The sequence below is a fragment of the Harpegnathos saltator genome, unplaced genomic scaffold (genome assembly GCF_003227715.2).
Source record: "Harpegnathos saltator strain DR-91 unplaced genomic scaffold, Hsal_v8.6 scaffold163, whole genome shotgun sequence".
Lineage (NCBI taxonomy): Eukaryota > Metazoa > Arthropoda > Insecta > Hymenoptera > Formicidae > Harpegnathos > Harpegnathos saltator.
In genome coordinates, this window is record NW_020229943.1 from 259,409 (window position 1) to 285,334 (window position 25,926).

Here is a 25,926-nt window from a genome sequence, read left to right on the forward strand (position 1 = left end):
AAATAATTACTGTTAACGAAGCGACAGTCACGCACCTAACCGAACCATCATCAGCGGAATACGGCCGTTCGCTGCGACGACGAGCCGAAGCGAGACAAAATCGCGCGTTGAAGCGGTACCCAAACATTGGGGAACCTCGCGAAAATAACACACGGTCATTGCGTGCTGAAACGACACAATAAAGCGTCTCTGTCAACAAAACCGATCGACTCTAATCATTCAACGAAAAATCACCTTCTCCTAATAAAAACTTCTGCGCGCGATTCGCTAACGACGATCGCGACGCAGGGGCCGGATCGACGAAAGAAAAATCGAACCCGGAGGCACCGGCGTTACAGTATATCCATGTAGATAAATTTATATATACTAGGTACGCAACTAAGTATCCGGGTTTCACACATGGATGGCGCTAACGACACATGTAGTCGCATACATGTCTGAAGTTGTATTTTTTTTATAGCTTGGACATCTGTTAACAATAACCAGTTAACAATAATACGAACACATATCGCAACGCAAAAATATTTTTTCTAACAACGATGATGTCGAGCTTTGTGCCAAATAAACAGCATTTGCGGGAAGCTTTGCTTTTCTGCTTTAACTTGAAAAAAAGTGCAGCTGAAGCACGTCGTTTGCTTGAGGAGGCGTACGGCGAGCATGCACCATCGAAAACTACCTGTGAAGATTAGTTTAAACGTTTCAGAAGTGGCGATTTCGACACTGAGGACAAGGAGCGCTCCGGAAGATCAAAAACAATTGAGGACGCCGATCTGCAAGCGTTATTGGATGAAGATGATACGCAAACACAAGATCAACTTGCGAAGGCATTAAACATGACTCTCCAAGGTATTTCCAAACGTTTACATGCCATGGGAAAAATTCAAAAGGAAGGAAAATGGGTGCCGCATGAGTTGACTGAGAGATAGATGGAAAGTCGAAGAGCCACTTCCGAAATTTTGCTTTTGCGGCATGAAAGAAAGAGTTTCCTGCATCGAATTGTTACTGGCGATGAAAAGTGGATATATTTCGAGAATCCCAAACGCAAAAATTCGTGGCTTTCACCTGGCAAAGCATCAACATCGACGGCACAGCCAAATCGCTTCGGAAAAAAGACAATGCTCTGCGTTTGGTGGGACCAGAAAGGAATCGTGTACTACCCCACAAAAACATCAACGTTATATCCACATCAAATCCACGTAATTTACGTGGACTACGCGGATGGACATTTATCCACGAAATATCGACGTGGATGTAACGTTCTTTTGTTATCGATAAATCGAAGCATTTCATCCTCGAAATATCAATATAAATTCTACGTAGATATTTCGAAATATTCCTGCGAAAACATACGTCGAAATAAAGAAAGATGTTCTATTTTTGTAAGTAAACAAAGAATTTGGAGTTATTTGTTAAAGGAAACGGTTTTATAAATGTAATATGTAATAAATATAGTATGTAGAGATATAGTCAAAATTGTATAGCCTCATTCAGTCAATGATGAGAAGTGTGACCCAGATAATAAGTTTTTATTTTATTACTAACTGGAAACTTTGCATAGTTATTTCTAATATGTATAAGACTTTTTTGTCCAGAATAATATAATCTATAAGTATGTGATTGCTCTGGAACTTTAAAAACCCTGTATAAGATTAATCAATCAAGGCATATTGTTAATCGCAATGTCACTTTTGAGAGGTAATAAAATGTACGAATATTTGGATCTCCATATATATTACAGATAAGATAATTTTGTATTGTAAAAAACAATATTATTCTATAGAAGAAAGAAACAGTGATATTGATTATAATAATTATAGAATAAAACAATATTAAAATAATTTTATATTTATTATATTTGATTTATATGTTACATGGTTTTCTTTACACACACACATTCAATTCGATACTATGCTAAAACAATAGTAAGTTACTGTGCTAAAACAATATTTCAGAATGGGGCATTGGAAAACAGACGCTTTTTGATATAATTGTATTATCTTCCGCATTCTTTTCAGGGAAGGGTAATAATACAATTTTCCTTTTAACATTACCTAAGCACCACCTGTGTAAAAGTCCAAGAGTGCTAACTATATATATATTTATAAGACTCGATGAAAATGGATACGAAAAGAGATTAGATTTTTCTTCAAATTTTCTGCCAATCATTTATAATATTTTATAATATTTTGAAACTGAGAGTGCCCAGCAAGCAAATTGAGAGCAAGTTGCACGCAAATTCGCAGCAAATTTGATCAAATGTTGATGCCAAAACCATAGTCATCTGCGGCGTCTTGAGGCATTGGATTTGGCTGCAAACCTTGACGTCAAGCATTTGATGCAAATTTGCAGCAAACAGCACGCGAACCTTGCGCACATAACTAGGCAGCAAGTTGGCGGCAACACCGGAGCAAGGTCTTGAACTCAAGACTTGAGTGCAAGTTGACAGCAAATTCGCAGCAACGCTTGCATTAAATCAGCTGATCGCTTTAAATGGTACGCATGGCGTATACAGGGTGTCCCATAATTGTAGGACACGAACTCCATAGCAGCATAGAGCTAAGCGGGAGGAACAAAAAGTCCTTTTTCATTTAGCGATATCTCACATAGTTTTTTAATAATAACCGCGTAAAGTTTGGCGTTTGTCACGCCCATCGCGACCTATAGACGCTCCGCGGCGAGCTGTGTGCGTCGGGGCTGAGCGGTAAGGCGGCGCGCGTTGACCGCCGCGCCGGCGATGACGTTTTGACGCTTTGACGCCGTCGGCGCGTGGCCAGGCGATGATGAACGCGCCGCGTGTACGCTGCAAATCTAAGCGTGTTTTCTCTTTGCCAAAAGTGTGTGGCGCACACTTTTGGGTTGCAGGCGTTAATTAAACGTTTATTAAACACGACGACAAATGCGAATTAAACGCAATTGCGCGTGTTAAAATTACTTTTTCGCGTAGAAACACTATCATTTCCACACCACCTTTGAGGTAGATAGCTTGGTGCGTTTTTTTTTTACGTGGTTTCCCCAGTAGGCCTAATCCACGGTTACTGATTAGTGTAGTAACTGTTCGAAGTGCCTTCCTCCAACTTGTAAGCAGAGTTCAGCTCTTCGTGTTATCTCTTGCGTCGCACGCCATATCCGGCGTGATGGTAGCGAAGGCCGCAATAATTGCTGCACGTACCTCCTCTTCTTTACCATCGCGCCGTTGCTCGACTAAGGATTTGACGTTTTCCCATACAAAATAATCGAGAACGTTCAAATCCGGCGACCGTGCCGGCCAAGTGATTGGGCCACCGCGACCCATCCACCTGTCCGGAAAACGCATATTTAATATTTCTCGCACTGCACGCGAAGAGTGCGCGGAAGCCCCGTCGTGCTGGAATATCATAGTTTCGCGTGCGCGGAGAGGAACGTCCTCGAGGAGAAGAGGTAGCTCGTTCTCAAGGAATTCCGCGTACCTCTGCTCATCAAGACGTGGCGGTAAAGAAAATGGGCCGATCTGAAAATAATTACCACATTTAAATAATTATACGCGTAATAAAACATGTTGCGCATGTTGCAAATTACAAGAATACATACCACTCTGTCCGCAATTACTCCTGCCCACACGTTCACCGACCACCGGTATTGAAAAGCGCATTGCCGAACGGCGTGAGGATTCTCGGATTGCCACAGCAATGTGTTGCGAGAATTAAACACGCCGTTCGGTGTGAAAGTCGCCTCATCCGTTCACAGAAAATGGTCGGGAAATTATTGATTTCGCCGACACTGTGCGAGGAGACCTGCACGTGTTTCACGTAGATATATTAACATTTTTTAATTTAGTCCTTTATAAAAATAATAAACATACCTGCACAAAAGTGCGCTCGCGGTGCTTCATCACGTGGAAGTAATTGTTGTACGCGTCGATAACGGCAGGGCCGCAAATTATTTTGACGCAAGATGCGATGCACCAAAGATTTGGATAAATGTAGGCGTCTCGATAATTCGCGCACACTACATCCGGGATCGTTCTCGATCTCGCGCAATACTCTCTCCTCATCGCGGATCGAATGTAGGACAGGTGCACCAGCACGAAGTTTATGGACCGGCAGGAAACTCCCCGTTTCCTTTGCTCATCTTACACAAAATCTAATAGTATTTCGCGAAGGATGCCGCGCGCGATTAGGATATCGCTGTGCGTAAAGACGCGCGCGTAAATGATCGCTATAATCCGCCCTCGCGTAGCACATCAACATATCAAAATATTCTGTCGCCGTGAAATCCATTGTTTTAAGGCTGTGATGCGCGGAACACTTCACAGAAGCTACTGCCGTCAAAAACGTTTTTTTGTAGGCGATAGAGAAAAACAGTTGAACATCTGAGAAACGATCGTCGAGCCAGAGGCTCTTCTCCTCGCACAGTGTCGGCGAAATCAATAATTTCCCGACAGTTTTCTGTGGACGGATGAGGCAACTTTCACACCGAACGGCGTGTTTAATTCTCGCAACACATTGCTGTGGCAATCCGAGAATCCTCACGCTGTTCGGCAATGCGCTTTTCAATACCAGTGGTCGGTGAACGTGTGGGCAGGAGTAATTGCGGACAGAGTGGTACGTATTCTTGTAATTTGCAACATGCGGAACATGTTTTATTACGCGTATAATTATTTAAATGTGGTAATTATTTTCAGATCGGCCCATTTTCTTTACCGCCACGTCTTGATGGGCAGAGGTACGCGGAATTCCTTGAGAACGAGCTACCTTTTCTCCTCGAGGACGTTCCTCTCCGCGCACGCGAAACAATGATATTCCAGCACGACGGGGCTCCCGCGCACTCTTCGCGTGCAGTGCGAGAAATATTAAATATGCGTTTTCCGGACAGGTGGATGGATCGCGGTGGCCCATTTACTTGGCCGGCACGGTCGCCGGATTTGAACGTTCTCGATTATTTTGTATGGGAAAACGTCAAATCCTTAGTCGAGCAACGGCGCGATGGTAAAGAAGAGGAGGTACGTGCAGCAATTATTGCGGCCTTCGCTACCATCACGCCGGATATGGCGTGCGACGCAAGAGATAACACGAAGAGCTGAACTCTGCTTACAAGTTGGAGGAAGGCACTTCGAACAGTTACTACACTAATCAGTAACCGTGGATTAGGCCTACTGGGGAAACCACGTAAAAAAAAAACGCACCAAGCTATCTACCTCATAGGTGGTGTGGAAATGATAGTGTTTCTACGCGAAAAAGTAATTTTAACACGCGCAATTGCGTTTAATTCGCATTTGTCGTCGTGTTTAATAAACGTTTAATTAACGCCTGCAACCCAAAAGTGTGCGCCACACACTTTTGGCAAAGAGAAAACACGCTTAGATTTGCAGCGTACACGCGGCGCGTTCATCATCGCCTGGCCACGCGCCGACGGCGTCAAAGCGTCAAAACGTCATCGCCGGCGCGGCGGTCAACGCGCGCCGCCTTACCGCTCAGCCCCGACGCACACAGCTCGCCGCGGAGCGTCTATAGGTCGCGATGGGCGTGACAAACGCCAAACTTTACGCGGTTATTACTAAAAAACTATGTAAGATATCGCTAAATGAAAAAGGACTTTTTTGTTCCTCCCGCTTAGCTCTATGCCGCTATGGAGTTCGTGTCTTACAATTATGGGACACTGTGTATAACCTTGGTCGTTAGGTTAGAATTGGTATTTCTGAATAAAGAAGTTAGAACTGGTATTTGTGAGTATACAATATTAATTTTATTTTGTAAATATATGAAAAACTTTTTTAATAAAAATAACGCTTGCGATATGCTTTGCTTGGTCTCTTTCGTGAGTGCATTTCTTCGATGAAATGAAGGAGTCCTTGAAGTTGGCGGAGTGCAAGAACTCTTCGCGCTTGTCTATCGATTCTCTACATAATTATTCCGCAAATATAACGCGAATATAACAATTTTATAAGATTTCGTTTCTCATAATATATTTTGTTTTTACGGCGCTTTAACATATACTAAAAGATCTTTTATATATGTTTATATATTATATATATATATATATATAATCTTTTTGTATATGTTATTCTATATATATACAATAATTATCTAAAAAATATCTTAATATTTAGTAATCTGCCGCATTGTTAGCTTGCGACGTCCGATATTTGACACTTGCTTATTCTGCACGGCTTCCAATTTCGGACATTCTGTGGTTCTGTGACCGCCGCAATAACTGCAACCGTGTTCGTCTGTAAAACGAAAAGAATATAAATGTCCATAAATGTCCATTTCAAATTTGCAGATGAATTTACAAGTCACAGTGAGATCGAGAATGAACGCTGTTTAATGCCCAAATCACACTAACGTTTATATTTACGATTGTCTCTTGATCAATCAGAAAAATCGCAATCGCCAGTAGCTTTTTTCTAATTGGTCAAGAGACGATCGTAAACGCAAATATAGGCGCAGTCATCAAACGCTAGTGTTCGCTTGTGATTTGAACATCACAAGAAGAAAGCAAATGTATTGCAATTATCATCTTACTTCCCAGATTGAGGTATTTTTCGGTTTCTGAGCAAAGTTCCAACAAGAATGACGGCACTTTCTGCTTCGCCTCCATTAGCAGATATTTGAGATCAAGCAACACCGATTCATCGTTTGCCTTATTAATGAAAGCCGTCGCGATGCCAGTACGTCCGGAACGATCAGTACGTCCTATCCTGTGAATATTAAGAGAGATACATTAACATTGAGTTCTTCTGATGCATTAACCTAAATTGTAGATTAAAACACGAAATATTACCGTAATTCTTCACATCATGTGGCATATCATAATTTATTACGTGTTGCACATCAGCAAACTCGAGACCTTTGGACGCAACATTTATCGCAACCAGAACGTCCTTCTGATCTGCGCGAAACGCTTCGACAGAACGTGATCTTTTCTCCTGATCTGTAATTGACAATGTTTGTGAATATTATACATACTAGAATAAATACGAAAATAAATATCATGCTATAGACTTAATTTATCTACATGATGTTTAACTTCGAAATGTTAATACAATTTATTAACAGTCCCAGTGCTTTGAAATACGACGTACCGATGCCTCCATGTATTGCAACAACTTCCACTCCTTTGATTAGCAGATATTCGTGGATAGCATCCACGTCGCGCTTCTTCTTCGCAAATATTAACACTGACGGCGCGGTTTTTTGAAGGCATTCCAAAAGTTTAATACCTTCAGCCAATTTTTGTAATTCAGTATATTGATCTAAAAGAGAGATATTGGACTTTCTTCCCCAGACTGGTCCCAAACTTGTCAACGTTATCAGCATCATCTTTTTCATTCTCACTACTCGTCTTAAAATGTGCAACGGATATTTTTAACTTACCTGATTTATATTGTCAATCATCATTGTGTTCTTCCTCCTCCTCGTCCCACAAATGCTCTGCGTTCAGTCGGGCAAGATTATGTTGGTGTCCACGGTTTCCTTTCATACGGTTTCTTTCTTTCATTACACGCAAAGACTCCCGCATCTGCTTCTGGAATTCTGACTTCTGAGGTTTTGCAAAGTAGTTGTTTCTACATACAGCATCTGCGAAAGAAGCACATTTCTTGTTGGATGACAATACTAACTAATTTCTCTTTCTCTCTCTCTGTATGAAGACTGAAAATATTTCTTACCATAGATGGCCTTAACGAGCCAAGTATTATATAATGATTGACGTCCTTCGTCGCGGCCGAATCAAATATATGACGGCGCCACTGAGTCGTGCAAACCCTCTCTGAGGCAAAGATTGGTTGCTTCTTTCAAAGTGAAGCCGCCAATATAATGAAAGTAATTGACCTAAAACAAGCAGTATATTATGTTATTATGTACGTAATTTTCGTGTGACGTAAAAGGTATTAATTTTACTTACAACGGTATAATATTCTTCTGTTGATTGTTCTAACTCCTGCATTTGTTGAATAGTTGTAATAGGTAAGCCTTCTGGTTTTCTCAACGCGGATTGGTGATACTGGATGCACTTTAATATTTTATTTATACCTGCACTTAATTTTATGAAAAGAAACAAGAAAAAACACGGTAAAGTTGTATATATACCCAACAAACACAGTGTTACATGTAATGTATATGTTAGTTGTAACATTCTACTCAACGATATAACTGTCATGTAACACACGTGTTATATAACAGTTTCATTGTTGAGTAGGAAACTACAACTAACATGTACGTTACATGTAACATTGTGCTTGCTGGGTATATATACAGGGTGTCCCATTTTAAGCGTCCACCCCAAACATCTCTCTTATTTTTTATTTTAGAGAAAAATGGTTCAGACACGTTTTATATGGTTTCAAGGGGGCCATAAGATGGTACCATTGATTTGACCTTGAAGAGTCATTTGAAGGTCACGTGAAGGTTACCTCAATTTTTTTAGATGGAACGCCCTATTCTTTATTACATATTCTTGTAGCTGACCTCGAGAGCTTACCAAGACACTATAATCAAATGTTTTTTGGTGAAGTACTTTTCGAGTTATAAAGCTCAAAATTTACAAAATTTTGATAAAAATACAAAATATTTCGTAAAACATTCACTTTCCGATAGCCTTACTCTAATAACCAAATCTGTCCGAAACAGATTTTGCCAGACGCCTGCTGCAGGAGTTGATGACAAACTGATGACAAAATTAATATAGATTCTGCAATATCAGATGATGTCGGCAGAATGCCAGCAACATTAAGACAAAATCTGTTACAGAAGTTTGATATCAGATTGACGTCAACATTTGAACAGATTCTATTAAACAGCCTGACGGCAGTTTGACGACAGAAAGGAAACAGATCCTGCCGTGCGCAGTCTGACGGCAGATTGGCGGCAGAATTCAAACAAACGCAGTTTAATACTATGACGGCAGATTGGCGGCAGAAACGTAACAGATTCTGACATATGCAGTCTGGCGGCAGATTGACGGCAGAAATACAGTAGAATCTGTTGTGCGCAGTCTGGCACCAGAATGATGGCAGAAACGTAACAGATCCTGCCGTTCACAGTCTGACAGCAGACTGGTGACAGAAATACAACAGATTCTGCCATATTCATTTTTACATCCCCCCTCCCCCCTTCCCATTCAGTTATGCACATTACGTGAAGGTAATTATTAAAAAACAACACAACATACGAACGTATTTTTATTTATCACACAAGACAAAACGAGACAGCCAATCAGATTCACAATGGTGTTTACCGTAAATGACGGAACACGAAGACGACGATGTTTCTTTTCATAGCCTCAGGAAGTGACGACACACGATGACTTCGAGACGATGTTGGAGTAACTAATAATAGGGTTTGTGAACGGTGAAGTGGTAATCTGCTGCGATATCTGTAAATTGAAATTATATTACAGTTGCATCTTTCTAACTGCAGTTATGTATAATATATGTTTAAGTAAATACATGAATTAAAAGTTACATTGTATTAATGTCACAATTTCCCACAGTAAATACAATACACGTGTCGTATTCATAGTGGCATAGCAAATTGTAGCATCGATACATTGTAACTCTTAATAATTGCTGGGATGAGACGGGAAAATCAGAGAAATCTGGATAAAAATATTTACCTGTGTCTCTTGCGTTCTTCGGTAATAGATTCGTCGATCCTCCGTGACATCCGATCCTCCTGTGATGGCCTAAACATGTAAAATGTCCGGGAGAAACTGTAAAGTCGACACAGAGTACCAATTATCTATGCCCAGAAGTCGAAATTATTTGCCCGTTTCAACCGATTTTTGAGAGCTATGCCTATTTCTCTTGTTTCTCCGCTCGTCCAAAGGTAGTTACAAGGGAGGACGGTCACGCCGCACAGATATAAGCTGTCATGTGTCATTTGTAGGGATCTTCGGAAAGAAGAGGAAGAGAAGTAGGCGTAGCCTTAAAAAATCGGCTAAATCGGGCAAGTAATGCGGGAAGCACATACTTTTGCATAAAGGCATAATGCATAACGCATAAGGAAATGAACCAATCAGTCTTTCATTTCTATTGCCACGCTTGAAGATCGCTTTTCGAAGATCCTTACAAATGATACATGACAGCTTATACCTGTGCGGCGTGACCGTCCTCCCTTGTAGGGACTTTTGGACGAGCGGAGAAACAAGAGAAATAGGCGTAGCTCTCAAAAATCGGTTGAAACGGGCAAATAATTTCGACTTCTGGGCATAGACAATTGGTACTCTGTATCGACTTTACAGTGTCTCCCGGACATTTTACATGTTTAGGTCATCACAGGAGGATCGGATGTCACGGAGGATCGACGAATCTATTACCGAAGAACGCAAGAGACACAGGTAAATATTTTTATCCAGATTTCTCTGATTTTCCCGTCTCATCCCAGCAATTATTAAGAGTTACAATGTATCGATGCTACAATTTGCTATGCCACTATGAATACGACACGTGTATTGTATTTACTGTGGGAAATTGTGACATTAATACAATGTAACTTTTAATTCATGTATTTACTTAAACATATATTATACATAACTGCAGTTAGAAAGATGCAACTGTAATATAATTTCAATTTACAGATATCGCAGCAGATTACCACTTCACCGTTCACAAACCCTATTATTAGTTAGTCCAACATCGTCTCGAAGTCATCGTGTGTCGTCACTTCCTGAGGCTATGAAAAGAAACATCGTCGTCTTCGTGTTCCGTCATTTACGGTAAACACCATTGTGAATCTGATTGGCTGTCTCGTTTTGTCTTGTGTGATAAATAAAAATACGTTCGTATGTTGTGTTGTTTTTTAATAATTACCTTCACGTAATGTGCATAACTGAATGGGAAGGGGGGAGGGGGGATGTAAAAATGAATATGGCAGAATCTGTTGTATTTCTGTCACCAGTCTGCTGTCAGACTGTGAACGGCAGGATCTGTTACGTTTCTGCCATCATTCTGGTGCCAGACTGCGCACAACAGATTCTACTGTATTTCTGCCGTCAATCTGCCGCCAGACTGCGTATGTCAGAATCTGTTACGTTTTTGCCGTCAATCTGTCATTAGACTGTGTACGTCAGGATCTGCTTTGTTTCTGGCATCAGTCTGCCGTCAAATAATGTTGCCAGACTCTACCGTCAGAATGCAGGCACAATGGATAAGCAGGTGGCACCAATCTGCTGTAAACCTCTGATTCATTCTGCCGTCAGTCTGCTGAAGTATTGCTATTAGGGTATCTTACATGATCCAACCAGTCAAGGCAAGATCCGAGCATGATCCAGCCAGTCAAGGGAAGATCCGAGCATGATCCAACCAGTCAAGGCTCGGATCTTGCCTTGACTGGTTGGATCATGTAAGATAAGACTATCAGAAAGTGAATGTTTTACGAAATATTTTGTATTTTTATCAAAATTTTGTAAATTTGAAGCTTTATAACTCGAAAAGTACTTCACCAAAAAACATTTGATTATAGTGTTTTGAGAAGCTCTCGAGGTCAGCTATAAGAATATGTAATAAAAAATAGGGGATTCTATCTAAAAAAATTGAGATAACCTTCACGTGACCTTCAAATGACTCTTCAAGATCAAATCAATCTTACCATCTTATGGCCCCCTCGAAACCATATAAAACATATCAGGATCATTTTTCTCTAAAGTCAAAAATAAAAGAAATATTTGGAGTGGACACTTGAAATGGGATATCCTGTTTATAAACACATATGATTATTTGTCACAGAACTTACTTAATTTCAACCTCTATGTTAATTATGCGTTCCTCCATTCTGGTCAAGAGTGCTTCACTTCTCCTGTAACGAAAACAACAATTACAATTAGTTTCTAATAGTAGACAAATAGACAAATAATTTTTAATTCCTTTTAGAAATTCAAATAAAAGATACATATCTATTCCAATAATCTATTTAATAACTATATATTTTATCATGTATCAAAATTAGTTAGCATATATTTGATAATGAACAGACCTTTTTTCTAGATTATCATCCTGCGGAGGGAAAATTGCACTGCCTTGACCATATTGGAAGCCTTTCTCCTGCTGCAGTGGCTGTGGAGTTCGCACATGGGACAAACTGTTATTGGTATACAGGATTTGTCCGTCTTCTTTATTCAATATAAAATATGTTTGTGTTGGTAATGTGTTTGTGTATGTTTGCATGGGTGAGGTGTGTGCGTGCATCTGTATGTTAGGCGTGTATGTACGTGTATTTGTGTATTATGTCCAGTATTAGTGTTTGTAAATGATTGTAAATGATTGTATATTTAATGTAGGTTGAACGTGTGTTTCTATATTAAAAGTTGTAGCTTCATCCTCCAAGGTTCTTGTTATTTCATCTATGTCGTCATTGATAGAACCAGCTGCAGCAGATGCTGCGAAGCGCCTCCTCTGTGGGGGTCCTTCATGTGATGATGTTGTTAAATATCGGGGAGGCTTTGTTATACTTCGTTTTGGTCGCTCTGTGGATCTGAAACAATAGCAGTGGCCGCGTTCAGCAGAAAAAGCTTACTAAGCGCTCAGTGATTATTATCTATGATTGGAGTATTCTTTTAGATCTTTAACAAATCCAGGGGAATGAACAAATCAGAAACGATAATCACTAAGCGCTGAGTAAGCAGCTTTTTCTGCTGGACACGGCCAATGCATATATGAATATTTTGTTCGAGGTTAAAGAGGTTGCTTAAAAGTTTCAATTCCTTATTTTACTTGAAATAATTCCTCCTTCCCCTAACGTGGTTACATTAAACTGAAATGAAATTATATTATAAAATGAAATGAGATTATATAATAAAATTGGGGGATGTAAGGAAGATATTGGGTGATGGAGAGAAGCCAGAGAGATGGATAAGAGAGGTAGAGAGATGGCAAGGAGAAGGGATGAGAGAAAATAGAGAAGGAGAGGACCCTGATAGCAGACTGATGTCAAATGACGTACTAATGACGTCTTAATGACGTTAGCTAACGTCATTAAGACGTCATTAGTACGTCATTTGACGTCAGTCTGTTATCTGGGGAGGGAGGGAACGAGGGAGAATGGAGTATGGAGGGAGCGGGGAGGGAGGGAAAATAGGATAAGAGTATGAATGAAGGGTGAGGGATAGTAAGAGAAAGGAAACGGAAGTCCCACTAATTAAATGTAATTAGTTATAAGCAATAGATATAAGGAGTAGTATATAAGCATTAATTATAAGCAATAGCACATAAGCATTAGGATTTAAGCTAATTAGTAAGTAAGCTAGTAAGATAATTTAAGTTAGATATAAGCTAGAGATTAATGGACAGATAGAGGGGAAGAAAGGAGAAAAGGTGTGTGTGTGTGTATGGGGGGGGGAGGTATAGGGAGTGGGCGAGTGAAAGTGGCGAGGAAGCAAGATGTATAAAATTGTAACTCCACAGGAAAACAATAAACAGCTTATCTATCTATCTATATATATAATGAAATTGAAGAGAAAAAAAATTATTTTAAATTATTTCAAAAAATTATTTCATAAAGGGGGCTAATTCCGGAAATAATTAAGCAAATATTTATTTTAAAGAAGCAATTTATTTTAGAGCATGCAATAAAGAGATTAGAGTAAATATTTTTACCTTTCTTGTGACATAGTGAAGATGATGAACCCTTGCTATATCACACTTGCAATATAGAATATTTATCTTCTATATTACTCGACGTAATCACGAAAAATATACTGTATAACTGACCGCAAAATCGTAAACTTATTAAGAGAACAGTTGAAGGAGGACGTTAGACCGATGCCCCGCGGAAATGTTTAGCGAAACGGAACGTGCGCATTAATCACAGCCATTCTATTCTATTCGTGAAAAGAATGGAGTGGCTGTGATTGGTTCGAGCGTTCCGTTCTGCTGAAAATTTCCGCTCATGGGACATCAGCCTTACGAGCTGCGTTCGAAAAGTGTACCCTGAGAGTTTGATAGGAATTTTAGCCCCAGCCGAGGTTTAATCATATCATAAAAAACTGCGTAGTAAAAATAGCTTATACGCGAAAATTTCAAGATGGGCCCTCAGGCTCAAATGTCCATCTAAGGGTGCATTCAGTACTACAACCGCTCACTGAGTACTACAACGGCTGCGTTCAGAAAACACAACGGTTACACAACGGTTGAATAATTCGTCAACGTTATTGGCCTGAATGTAAGGATCTAATAGTAAGGACCAATAGTTACTAAACGCTCAGTGAGCGCTTTGTTTTCTGAACGCAACCAACCGCTCACTGAGCACTAAGTGAACTCTTACATCTGATTGGTGTATATTTTTAAATCTAAAGGAATATATTGGGTGAGTGCAAAAGTTCGTGCGGAGTTTGTGAGTAAAAGTCACACAGTGATTAGGCAAACAAAAATCTTTATTCAATCAATGATATATTCTCCATCGTTTTCTATAATCTTTTCCCAACGTTCTGGCAGCATACGGATGCCTCGATCATAAAAACTGCGCGGTTTAGATTCGAAGAACGAAGAGACGCCGTTTTTTAAGGCCTCCAAAGAGTCAAAGTTTTTTCCATTTAAATAATTTTGCAATGACCGGAACAAGTGATAGTCAGATGGTGCGATATCAGGAGAATACGGTGGATGCGTTAAGACATCCCATTTCAGGCTCTTCAGTTTGCGCAGCGTCTTTTTCGAAACGTGTGGTCTGGCGTTGTCGTGATGAAAGACGACTCCCTTGCGATTTGACAAAATCGGACGTTTCTCTTTTATTTCTCGATTCAGATTGGTTAATTGGCGACAGTACTTGTCCGAATCAATCGTTTCGCCAGCGGGGAGAAGCTCGAAATAGATTATGCCCTTGCAATCCCACCAAACAGAGAGCATCACCTTCATCGGGTGCAAACTGGCCTTTGGCATTGCGTCACCATGCTCACCTGATTGTTTCCATGTCCGTTTGCGCTGAACATTGTTGCAGAGGACCTATTTCTCATCGCCCGTCACTAGTCGATCCAAAAACGACTCGTTATTGAGCCGCCCGAGTAAAGAAACGGCTGCAGAAATTCGCTTGATTTTGTTCTTCTCGGTCAGCAAATGGGGCACCCATATATCGAGCTTCAAATCGAATCCCATCTTTTTTAAACGCCGAAAAGCGGTTGATCGGTCAACGTTTAGTGCTGTAGCAACTTCTTCTGTTGAAATTCGCGGATTATTGAGCACTAAAGTACGCAAAACATCGTCATCAATGTCAGAAGGTCGACCAGAGCGTGGCTCGTCTTCAAGGTTAAATTCTCCGCGCCGAAATTTAGCAAACCATTTTTCCACAGTTCGTTTAGCTGGTGCTTCATTCTGATAAACATCCTGAATGTTTTTTACGGCTGCGGCAACGTTTATTCCCTTCCGAAACTCGTAAAGCATAACATGCCGTAAATGCACCTTATCGATACTCATTTTTAAAGTGATATTTCTCGAAGCAGTTTGTATGAAAACAAATGATTTTTTTTTTAATAACAGCTGAAGACGTCACCTTTCCAACGTTATATAATATGTAGATGGAAGTATTAATGACAACACTTTACGACGCTTATAACTCCATCTATTGAAACTCCGCACGAACTTTTGCACTCACCCAATACCAATCAACTGTAAAAGCTCATTGAGCGCTCAGTGAGCGGTTGTAATATTGGCCGCGTTCAGTAGAACAAAGTGATCAGAAAGCGCTTAGTGATTATTGTCTGTGATTGGAGCATACTTTTAGATTCTTCATAGACCCAGAAGTATTTACCAATCAGGAGCGAGATTCAGTGGAAAATCTAGTAATGTTGTACAACTGTTGAGTCTGCTGAATGCAGCCATTGGCCGCGTTCAGTAGAACAAAGTGATCAGAGAGCGTTTAGTGATTATTGTCTGTGATTGGAGCATACTTTTAGATTCTTCATAGACCCAGAAGTATTTACCAATCAGGAGCGAGATTGAGTGGAAAATCTAGTAATGTTGTCCAACTGTTGAGTTTACTGAATGCAGCCATTGGATGCATTCAGTAAACTGTGCTTGAGAGCAGCATGCAATTAACCTATGCTTGAGAGCAGCATGCAATTAACCAATCATGATAAAGAATGTCTCGTTCGTGTGGTCCTCATTGGTCGATCGAATGCTATTCTACTTGTCGAGTACTGGCACTATATTCTTGAAATAATTGCATAAACGTAAGTTTTAAGCCAGCGGCACACGGTGCTTGTTTTCGTGCTGGATTGCTTGCTCGATGAAAATACTGCATTCTGATTGGTGCATTTCCATTCATCTTCGGAAAGATGTTGTGTTGGACGAATTTGCCGTATTCAAGTGATATTTAGTGTGATATTCAACGAGTTGTCTCAAGGATTTTCAAGCATACATTTTCAGCATACATTTCAAGCAAACATTTTGGACCTGGACTTACAATAACAAAGTTACGTAAATATGAACCCATACAGCACAGAAGCTGCAACAACATTGTTGTAACATTGCAAAATTGCATATTGCAGTGCAATATTATAGCAAAATTGCAAAAACAATATTGTGCAATATTATTTCTGCAATATTGCAGCTATATTGCAAAGATATTAATTTGCAGTAACAACTGAATATCCGTGAACGAATGTTCTATGCGACGCTAAACGCTTTAACCTCCTCTTTTTACCTCCTCTTTTAACCTCTATTCGTTGATAGATGTTACAAAAAACTTGACTGCGATTGTTCAAACTGATCTAGATCGCAGTCATATTTTCATCTCAAACGAGAAAGAACGCTTATCGACATATAATGGCAACGTAAATATCGTTTTGCAACGCAATTCACTCCGTAAAATATTACAATTCGTCCCTTTATATTTTATTTTGTCAAGTTGCAGATGACACAAATGTATGTTGAGAAACTGACGGAGCTTTATAACCTTTCTGAAAGGCCTTATTGTGATTAGACTATAAGCTATTTCGATTCGCTTTTATACAAAATGAACGAATTTTAAAGAAAAAAGTGTTATTCTACTCCGTAAAGCAATATGATTTTGATCAATATTGCAAATAACGGTATTATTTAGATTCAAGATGCTATGTAATTATTATTTAAAATTTTAGAAAAATAATAATATGGTAATGATATATATTTCAGAAGCTGTTCGTATATCCCACAGCGCAATGACAGACAACGACTATGCGGAATATGTATCGAAATGGCTTGCACAAGCACTGTATGGATTTCAAGGCAGAAAATTGGAGAAACGGTGGCTCATGATCAACAATGATATTATCATTTAATATAGTATTTTTATTAATAGTTTTATTAATAGTATTAATATAACATTTTTCATTTATGTGTTCCTTTTAAATATATGTGTTCATAATTTTTGATAGTTCTTTGATGTTTTTCGTTTATTTTTTACTACTAAAGTTGATAAAACACTTTATTTATGTTTTATATACATATGTTTATATTTTGTTACGAACACCATTATGTATGTGCACCATTTAGTATATTAACCAAAGAAGCAAATTTTTATTTAATATTAATTGTTGTAACATACGTTTATAAATAAATATATATATATGTTATAATTTTGACTTATTAATAGTTACAATACTACTGCGATTGCTGTTTAACATAATACCTATACTATAGTATGTGAGTCTAACTAATAACTTGCAATTATGATATCCTACGTAATATAGCTGTTTGCTAATCTCTACAGATATCTTGTGGATATCAAATGACAAAAATACTTCAGTATATTATGACAATATTCAAATATCCGCCTTTTATTACACTTTTATAACAAAACATAACATTGACGTAATTGTTATATTTCGTTTTAGATGTGATAAAAAGCGAACTTTTAATATCGCAATAATGTTATACTGACAATTTTTCCATCTGCTGGTATCTGTGGAAAAAAGATTAACACATAATTATGTTATATGGAATTGTATAATTACTTGTATAAATGTAATATAATACTTGTATAAATATTTGTATTAATTGTATAATTAAAATGTTGAATGCATGTTTTAGAATGGTTTAGTTGCATATATTAGAGCTATAGTTAGAGCTATATAATATTGTATTGTTTAATTTTGTATACTACAGCTATTACGCCACTCTATACGCACGCACGCACGCACGCACATGTATATATATATAGGCATAATAGCTGTAACTTTATTGCATGTATACTATATAACATTGTTATTGCAATATTACAACAGAATATTGCTGTATTATTGCAGTATAATATTGCTGCGCTATTATAATGCAATATTGCTGCATCATTGCAATGCAATATTACTGCAAGCGGACATTTTAATGTTGCTGCAATATTGCTGTACAATTGCAGCAACATTTTGCAATAATGTTGCAATGATACAATCTTGCAAAACTAGATTGCTGCAATGTTGCTGCAATCTTTCTGTGCTGTATGGGAAGCCATATTCAAAATTATCCACCTCGCGTAAACCGTTGCATAAATTATCAAGAAGACGAAGAAATATGATTATGAAAGAAGTACGGCGCAATTTTCAGCTACAAAATTCTGAAGGAAAGAGTACATATAACGTAACCAATGTAGAATCCAATGATAATTCCGTATTGCAAAATGTTTCAGCTTTATCGCAATGTACTTATTTTAATAACTTGCCTTCCGTTAACGAAAATATTGCCAGCATAAGCAGTAAACGTAGAGGATGATAGAGCATCATATTCATCTTCCATCTCTTCAGATGGTTCTTATGTATTGGCTTCATGTTTTAGTAGTTTGTCAGAACCATCCTTTACTGAAAATTTAGCTTCTTTATTTGTTGATTGCAATTTGACGCATAGCCAAGGAAATAGAATATTATCTGTTTGGGAACACATACTTGTTTGTCTCATTTGCCCAAAGACGTAAGAACCTTGCTGAACACACCAAGGCATCGTGTCGTTGTATGCACTGTTGAGCCAGGGAAATATATACATTTCAATGTGGAAGTAGCAATTGTAGAATATCTTTCTAATGTTCAATGTGCATTTGATATTAGGATTGAGGCCTGGTCTATAAAGGTCATTCTACAATACGTGTCGTAAATTGTAAGCCGTAAGAACTGACCAATTATGGCCGATTATTTTTATAATAATTGATTGTGATTCGCCAATTCTTACGGCTTACAACTTACGACACGTGTCGTAGAATGACCTTAATAGATGTTGTAAGCTGTAAGCCGTAAGAACTGGCTAATTATAGCCGATTATTTTTATAATAATTGACTGTGATTCGCCAATTCTTACGGCTTACAACTTACGACACGTATTGTAGACCAGGCCTCAATCTTCCATAAGCGAGCGTAAGTTTTAGTTATTTTATTAATCGTGCATGGATTGTGAGTAGTGTAGAAACGTAGTCACTTCTCAATTTGTGAAAATTTCCAAGGAACAGAATCGATTACCGTGGGTGTACATTAGATAGATCAGGTACAATTCAAATTTGGCCGATTCGGTATAAAATATCAAATTTACAAAATTCAAAACCCATCGTTGTTGGAATATATAAAGGTGCACAAAAGCCTAACTAATGCTAATGCTTTTTTTGAAAAATTTATTGTCGATATAACAGCTATTTGTAATGAAGGTGTAAATTTTCACGGTGCTTTAATACCAATTAGATTAAGAGCCTTCGTAGCTGATACACCTGCTCGAGTTTTTCTTTTACATCATCGTGGTCATACATCTTATCACCCATGCTCTAAGTGCAAAGTTAATGGCATGCAGATCGATGATCGCAATGTATTTCATGGTGTCAAACATCTTCTTCGTACGGATGAAAATTATAGATTGCGTCGTGATGAAAATCATCACAAAGAGGGCACAAGTCCGTTAGCAGTTTTACCTATGGGGATGGTTTCGCAGGTCCCCTTTGAATATATGCATTTAGTATGCTTAGGTGTAGTAAAAAAATTATTGTCTGCTTGGGTATATGGGAAATACTCACGAATGTCGAAACTGTGTGGAAGATCGATTTCAAGAATTAGTGATCGTTTAAAAATGTTGACACAATATTGTCCTGCCGAGTTTGCAAGACGCCCTAGATCTCTAGATATTTTTTCAAAGTATAAAGCAACAGAATTTCGCCAGTTTCTTCTGTATACAGGACCAGGTGTAATGTATGGAATATTAAATGACTCTATAAGCACTTCTTGCTTCTACATGGTGCTATAAGAATCTTGCTTTTAAAATCTCCATCAGAGAAACAGCTGAGGTTCGCGGAACTTGCACTGGAAAAATTTGTATTGCGTAGTAATACTTTATATGGTTCTAATTTCATTAGTTATAATGTTCACAGTCTGCTTCACTTTACTACCCAGATAGCACAAGACATTCCTATGAATATTTTATGAATATTCTTCAAGAATATTTGGAATATTCCATAGGTCATTCTTATATATTCATCGTATGTTCGTAGAACATTCGAATGGCACTCATATAAATCTTATTAGAATGTGAATAGCATAATCTATCGAATATTCTATATAATAAGTTATGAATATTTATAGAATATTCTATCAGAATAGCAACAGAAAATGCTTTAAACATGCATAGAATATGGTACTGAATATTCTACGAATCATTCCAAGTATTTTCATAGAATATTGAATAAATATTCTATGAACATATTTCTACAAACGTCTAAATGAATTTCAACTTTTCATAAAAAAAACAAAAATTATCATAGAAAACAATAGAACTTGAGAATGTTAAAGTATTAATATTATCTGTTAACTGTTAACATTCTCAAGTTCTATTGTCTTCGAACTATGATAATTTGGATTTTACTTATGAAAAAGTGAAATCGAATTTAGCCGTTTGTGGAAATATGAACTTGTAATATTAACTTGTAAGTACAAAATTAGATACTTTATGCTTTTCTTGTAAAAAAGATAACTATAACTGCTTGAAACAATGGGTAATTTCATATATGTTTAGAACTATTATTATTGGAATATATATTAGAGAGAGGTTTATATGTAATTAAAAAATACATATATTTAATTGATTGCAAGCTAAATGTTTTATTCTCAAAGAAAATAATAAAAAATAACATAATTTAAAAACATTATAAATATGTAAGTATTGGTAAGTCAACCAAAAAATAGACGAGTAGTTAGTGAACAGACAAAATGATTTATTCACGAAAAATCTACAATAAGCAAAATGAAATAATTAATAATTTACGGGGTAAAACATCATCATCTCTATTGAACGTTTCTCTATTCTATCTCCCCGTCCATTTATTAGTATAGCTGTCCATTCACTGGTGGAATCAACTTCTTTATAAAAAAAACACTATAATAACCAAACTTTTTGAATTTAACACTAGAAATACTAAAGATTATATATATATATATATAAATCTATGCATATATTTACACTTTAGAAAAACAAAAACATTATACAATTAATCATGTATAAAATTGTGGGAAAACTGCAAAACTTAACATATTTTATACATAAACAATGTTTAAAAGAATGTCAAACAAGTTACTTTCGATCCCTTAGATAATTTCTAGTGTTAAAGGATTAATGTGGTATAATTATCGTAATGAGTCTCGTGTAACAAAAAGCAAGCTGAAAACATTTCTCATAAAATATCATCAATTCAACATTCAAAACGTGAACAAAATTCTTGAACTTACATAGAATAAGACAATATTTTAACTTAATACTTAGATTTAGAATATGGATCTAAAACATTATGCATATCTAGTAATACTGAAGATTATGCATATCTAGGTATATATTGAGATCGTAAAATAAAAAAAGAGTGAAGAAAGTAATCATGTGTCAAAATAAAAGATAATTTCAGAATGTAAGATGTTTTAGAAATGCACAAGTATTACAGAAATGAATAATTGTTAAAGAAATGAATAATTAATAAATATATGTCGAACATGTTATTAATTATTAAACAAACTTCGCAAATGTTGAACAGTCAATGTTCTTTTACTTGGAAGGAAACAATCTTACGATTTCTTTTCTTTCTGTAATTGCTTTTGTCGTTCAGTAGCTTTTACAAGCCAATATTTGATTACATCTTCTATCGTAGATTCGGAACAACCGTGCGTTTTTTGAGTAGCAGTTAATATTGCTGAGCAAGTTCGAAGATTCGAAAACTTCTGTTTTCCTTTAAAACTTATCCAACTATATGTCTTCGCCAAATCATTAGACATTATTCTTGGCAATATACGTTTCACCATATTTTTGTAAGATGTTCCCCTAATTTGTAAAATTTCTTTGACCTAAACAACAATCATAAATTTGTATAAATTATAAATACACTCAGAATATATTAGTAAATGAACTTAATGAATTTACTTACAAGTGTTGAAATTTTCATCCTGGATTAAAAATTCTTCTAGTTCTTCCAATTCTGCTACAGTTTTCAGAGGGAAATTATAAGTTTTAAATATAAAATCTTCATTTGAAACAATCGGTTCATTTTTCTCCGAATTTGCTTTCATCAATAACATACTGACATCTTCTGACATTTGTTGTTATCTGATATTAATTATTTGCAATTGTAATACTTGTTTTTTGAAATTAACATCTGAAACAAAGTATTTCGTAAATATATTTAGATTAGTAATGTCCATTATTATAGATAGCACACATAACTGCAAACCATTGTTCATGATTATAATATACATTAAAGAAAAAATACATATGTAGCTATCTATTTAGGAAAACTTAAAAAAGATATAATATTACCATACAGATAATCAGATGGTTGTATAGTTTCATATGAAGATTTATTGGAAGTAGATGTACTGGGTAGATGTTCACGATTTTCTTTCTCATTAGATTTTCTTACTGCTGTTGATTCAATCGCACATTTATTTCTGACTGCAGATTGTGAAGTAGATAATGATTTTACAGCAGCTGTCAAAGTTAAAATTAACAATTGTACTCTCTTTATTACCATTTAAAAGTTGATCAGTGCTTATAAAATGATTAATATTATATATATATATATATCTTATATAAATATATAATATATAAATATATCAGTCTGCGGAAAACAAAATCTCACAGCAGGATCCATAGCCTACTGTGTCCGCATTAAGCTCGTGTTCTATGGATAGTGTTTGTTGAAATAATCTGATGACAGATTAGCGATAGGAATGACCATTCTTGCCGTCAACCATGCCATAAGGTTATTTCAACAAACGCTGTGCACAGAACATGAGCTTAATACGGACATAATAGGCTATGGATCTGCTGTGGTATTTTGTTATCTGCAAATATGGCTATATGGATTATGTAATATATATATATATATATATATATATATGCTAAAACATACTTTTAGATGGTGAAAAAGGCAGTTTTGTATTCCGTATATCATTTTCGGAAAAGTCACTTGAACTTTCGGAAACATTGGTGTTTATTTTTTGCGCTGTAATTAAACGAAACACTATTTATCATCAAAGTAAGATATTGTATAACACATTAAAAATAAGTTATATCTTACTTTGTCGTGTGGGACATAATGAAATTTTATGTTTACGGGTAAGGTTACTATCATCCAGAGCGATATCGTCTCCTGAATTATTTTCATCGAAAAATCGTTTTTTCTTTCTTTGTCTTGTATTTTCCACTTCGGAATTAAGATCCGACGTATGTTTTGCTTTCGCACACTTTGCTTTTGCTTCTAACAAGTTATCTGAAACAAATATGCATGCAATTAATAATTTCATAAGTTAATAAGTTGAAAAAACTATTCAATCTCATAAAATGTAATGATATTATTTGAGATGTGATATTGTCGAAACTTACCATATTTTTTTCCATTTGCTAATTGCCGTATGTTACATAATTGCCATTCACCAATTGTTGGAGACGTACATGATGATATCGCTTGCATTACTTTTTATCCTTTATAAGGTGGTCAATAACAAGTGTCGTCGGACATCCAATTAGATGGTACTGCCTCAACGACATTATCATCAACGAAATAAACTATAATCCATTCCATTATCTCGAAACTTTTATTAAAATCAAATCTGAAGATGCGATTTTATAGGTTTAGAAAACAAAATATATGTTATTTTTATTAATAAGAAAATATGTATTTCAAAAATAGTTTTTCATTAATGTATTTTAAAGTCCATGAATATTAAAGCTATTGTTAAACAAACATTTACAGATTCAATTCCACATGTGATGTGTAATATAAGATAAAATTTAAACATGAAGGAGAGGAAAAATGACAAAACATTTATTATTTGGAAAAAAAACAAATTTGTTACTAACATCATTTACTAACCAAAGTGAAGTAGAGTCAAGATTATCAACGGAGTAAATATTTAATCGCGACGACTGACAAGGCTCATTAAAAAAATTACTAACATTTTGAAATTTTTTACCGATAATATAATAATTATTGTTGCGTATAGCGAAATTTTCAATAAGCACTACAGATATATCCTTAAGTAAACAACAATTGTTTCCTGAGCTTGTGCTCAGTGTAAAATATTTGAATGTACACTTCTTATATTCTTTTTCAAAGTCATTTGATAGCAAAGGTCCTTCATTATGCTTTATGCTTTATGCTTAACACTATATCGTTTTGCGTTGTATCACATGTTGATAGTACATAATCTTTTTCATGTAAACGACGTACAATTTAAGGTAACGGTTGGTTTGGCTTCCTTACTAATTTTTTTAAGATTTGCAAACAATTTTCAAACGGAAACGCACTGTAAAAATCCAATGTTCCATAGATTTTAGTATCTTCCACTATATGTGTTAATCCATGCACATTATGCGAAATATATTCGTAACCATAAATAACTGCTATTTGATCAATGAAATATAGTAATAAGCTATTTGCGAACTCAATGTATGTTTTCTTTAAATCTGTAGACATCAAAATTCTTATTGCAATATGTAAGGTAAGAAAATGTAAATATTTATTAGAAGATATTAAATTCAGTAAAACTAGTGGTCCGGTATATAATAAAAAAAATCTAAATTCTGTCGCTTTCCATCATTTTACTTCGTCTAAGGAACGCGTTTTACGAACAAATTCCATTGGAACGTAACTTTTTAAGGATAAAAGTAAATCCGATATTTTTCTTACACATTCCTTTGATAATTTATGTGAAGGTTTTCCGTGTAACCATATGTTGCAAAGCAGTTTTTTACAACCCCTAAACAAATTAGATGCATGTACTCCAAAGGAAAATTAGTTACCTTTCCAAGACTAGGTATATATTCTAAAATAGATACTTCATTATGATATTCTGGCTGCAATTTACGGCGAAAACTCTCATTTGTTCTTTTCTTTCCATTGTTTTTAATGAAACAGACTCTACCTTTGATGTATTTACCTTTCTGTATATATTTAGTACAAGAATAAAATCCGGAATGACCTTTACAAAAAGTTATATACGATTTTGCAGGAGCATCACAAATGAAACCTTTAATTGTAAATGGTAAAACTTGCCCTTGAAGTACAAAACCATCATTTACTAGTTCAATAGCTTCTTCTACAAATTCAGAGAGAAATTCATTAGCATTAGTTGGTTTTTCGTAACCATGGTAAATACCAATTACAGATATATTACTAGGATATTTATATAAGGAACATAAAATTGGATATATTTGACTACTAGAACTTTTACTAAGAGGTAAACCATCTATATTAACTAGTAAATCAATCGATGATATAGTGCAAATGTCCACCGTAGAAGTTAATTTTTCTACTGCACACTTTAAACCAAAATGTACATACATTCCTGGCTCTACAATTTTTTTAAAATGTTTTCCGAGGTGTTGAAAGTAAAGTTCTAGGGTCACTTGGTAAGGAGGGGCGGGACCCCGGCCCCTGCAAAGGGCAAGTTGCTCGAGCACATCATTGCCGACCGCCTCGTCCGGCACCTGTCCTCGGAGGGGCCGAACCTCCATGACCGCCAGTTTGGGTTCAGGCCCGGGAGATC

The 25,926-nt window shown here is 36.4% G+C and overlaps 3 long non-coding RNA genes across 3 annotated transcripts; 1 reads left to right on the forward strand and 2 right to left on the reverse strand.

Annotated features, from left to right (window-relative positions):
* Nucleotides 1-6,072: 6,072 nt before the first annotated feature.
* LOC112588155 (uncharacterized) lies at nt 6,073-8,004 on the reverse strand. Its single transcript, XR_003112598.1, has 7 exons — nt 7,882-8,004; nt 7,646-7,808; nt 7,353-7,556; nt 7,061-7,231; nt 6,760-6,909; nt 6,501-6,676; nt 6,073-6,205 (listed from the first exon to the last, which is right to left on the reverse strand). It is a non-coding gene; the product is annotated as an uncharacterized LOC112588155 (long non-coding RNA).
* An 8,476-nt stretch (nt 8,005-16,480) lies between these two features.
* On the forward strand, nt 16,481-17,197 carry LOC112588157 (uncharacterized). Its single transcript, XR_003112600.1, has 3 exons — nt 16,481-16,734; nt 16,815-16,992; nt 17,075-17,197. It is a non-coding gene; the product is annotated as an uncharacterized LOC112588157 (long non-coding RNA).
* A 1,335-nt stretch (nt 17,198-18,532) lies between these two features.
* Nucleotides 18,533-23,995, reverse strand: LOC105181440 (uncharacterized). The gene is made up of 9 exons (XR_003112601.1): nt 23,762-23,995; nt 23,457-23,648; nt 23,289-23,381; nt 22,694-22,864; nt 22,305-22,532; nt 21,953-22,224; nt 19,587-20,202; nt 18,814-18,884; nt 18,533-18,729 (listed from the first exon to the last, which is right to left on the reverse strand). It is a non-coding gene; the product is annotated as an uncharacterized LOC105181440 (long non-coding RNA).
* Nucleotides 23,996-25,926: the final 1,931 nt, after the last annotated feature.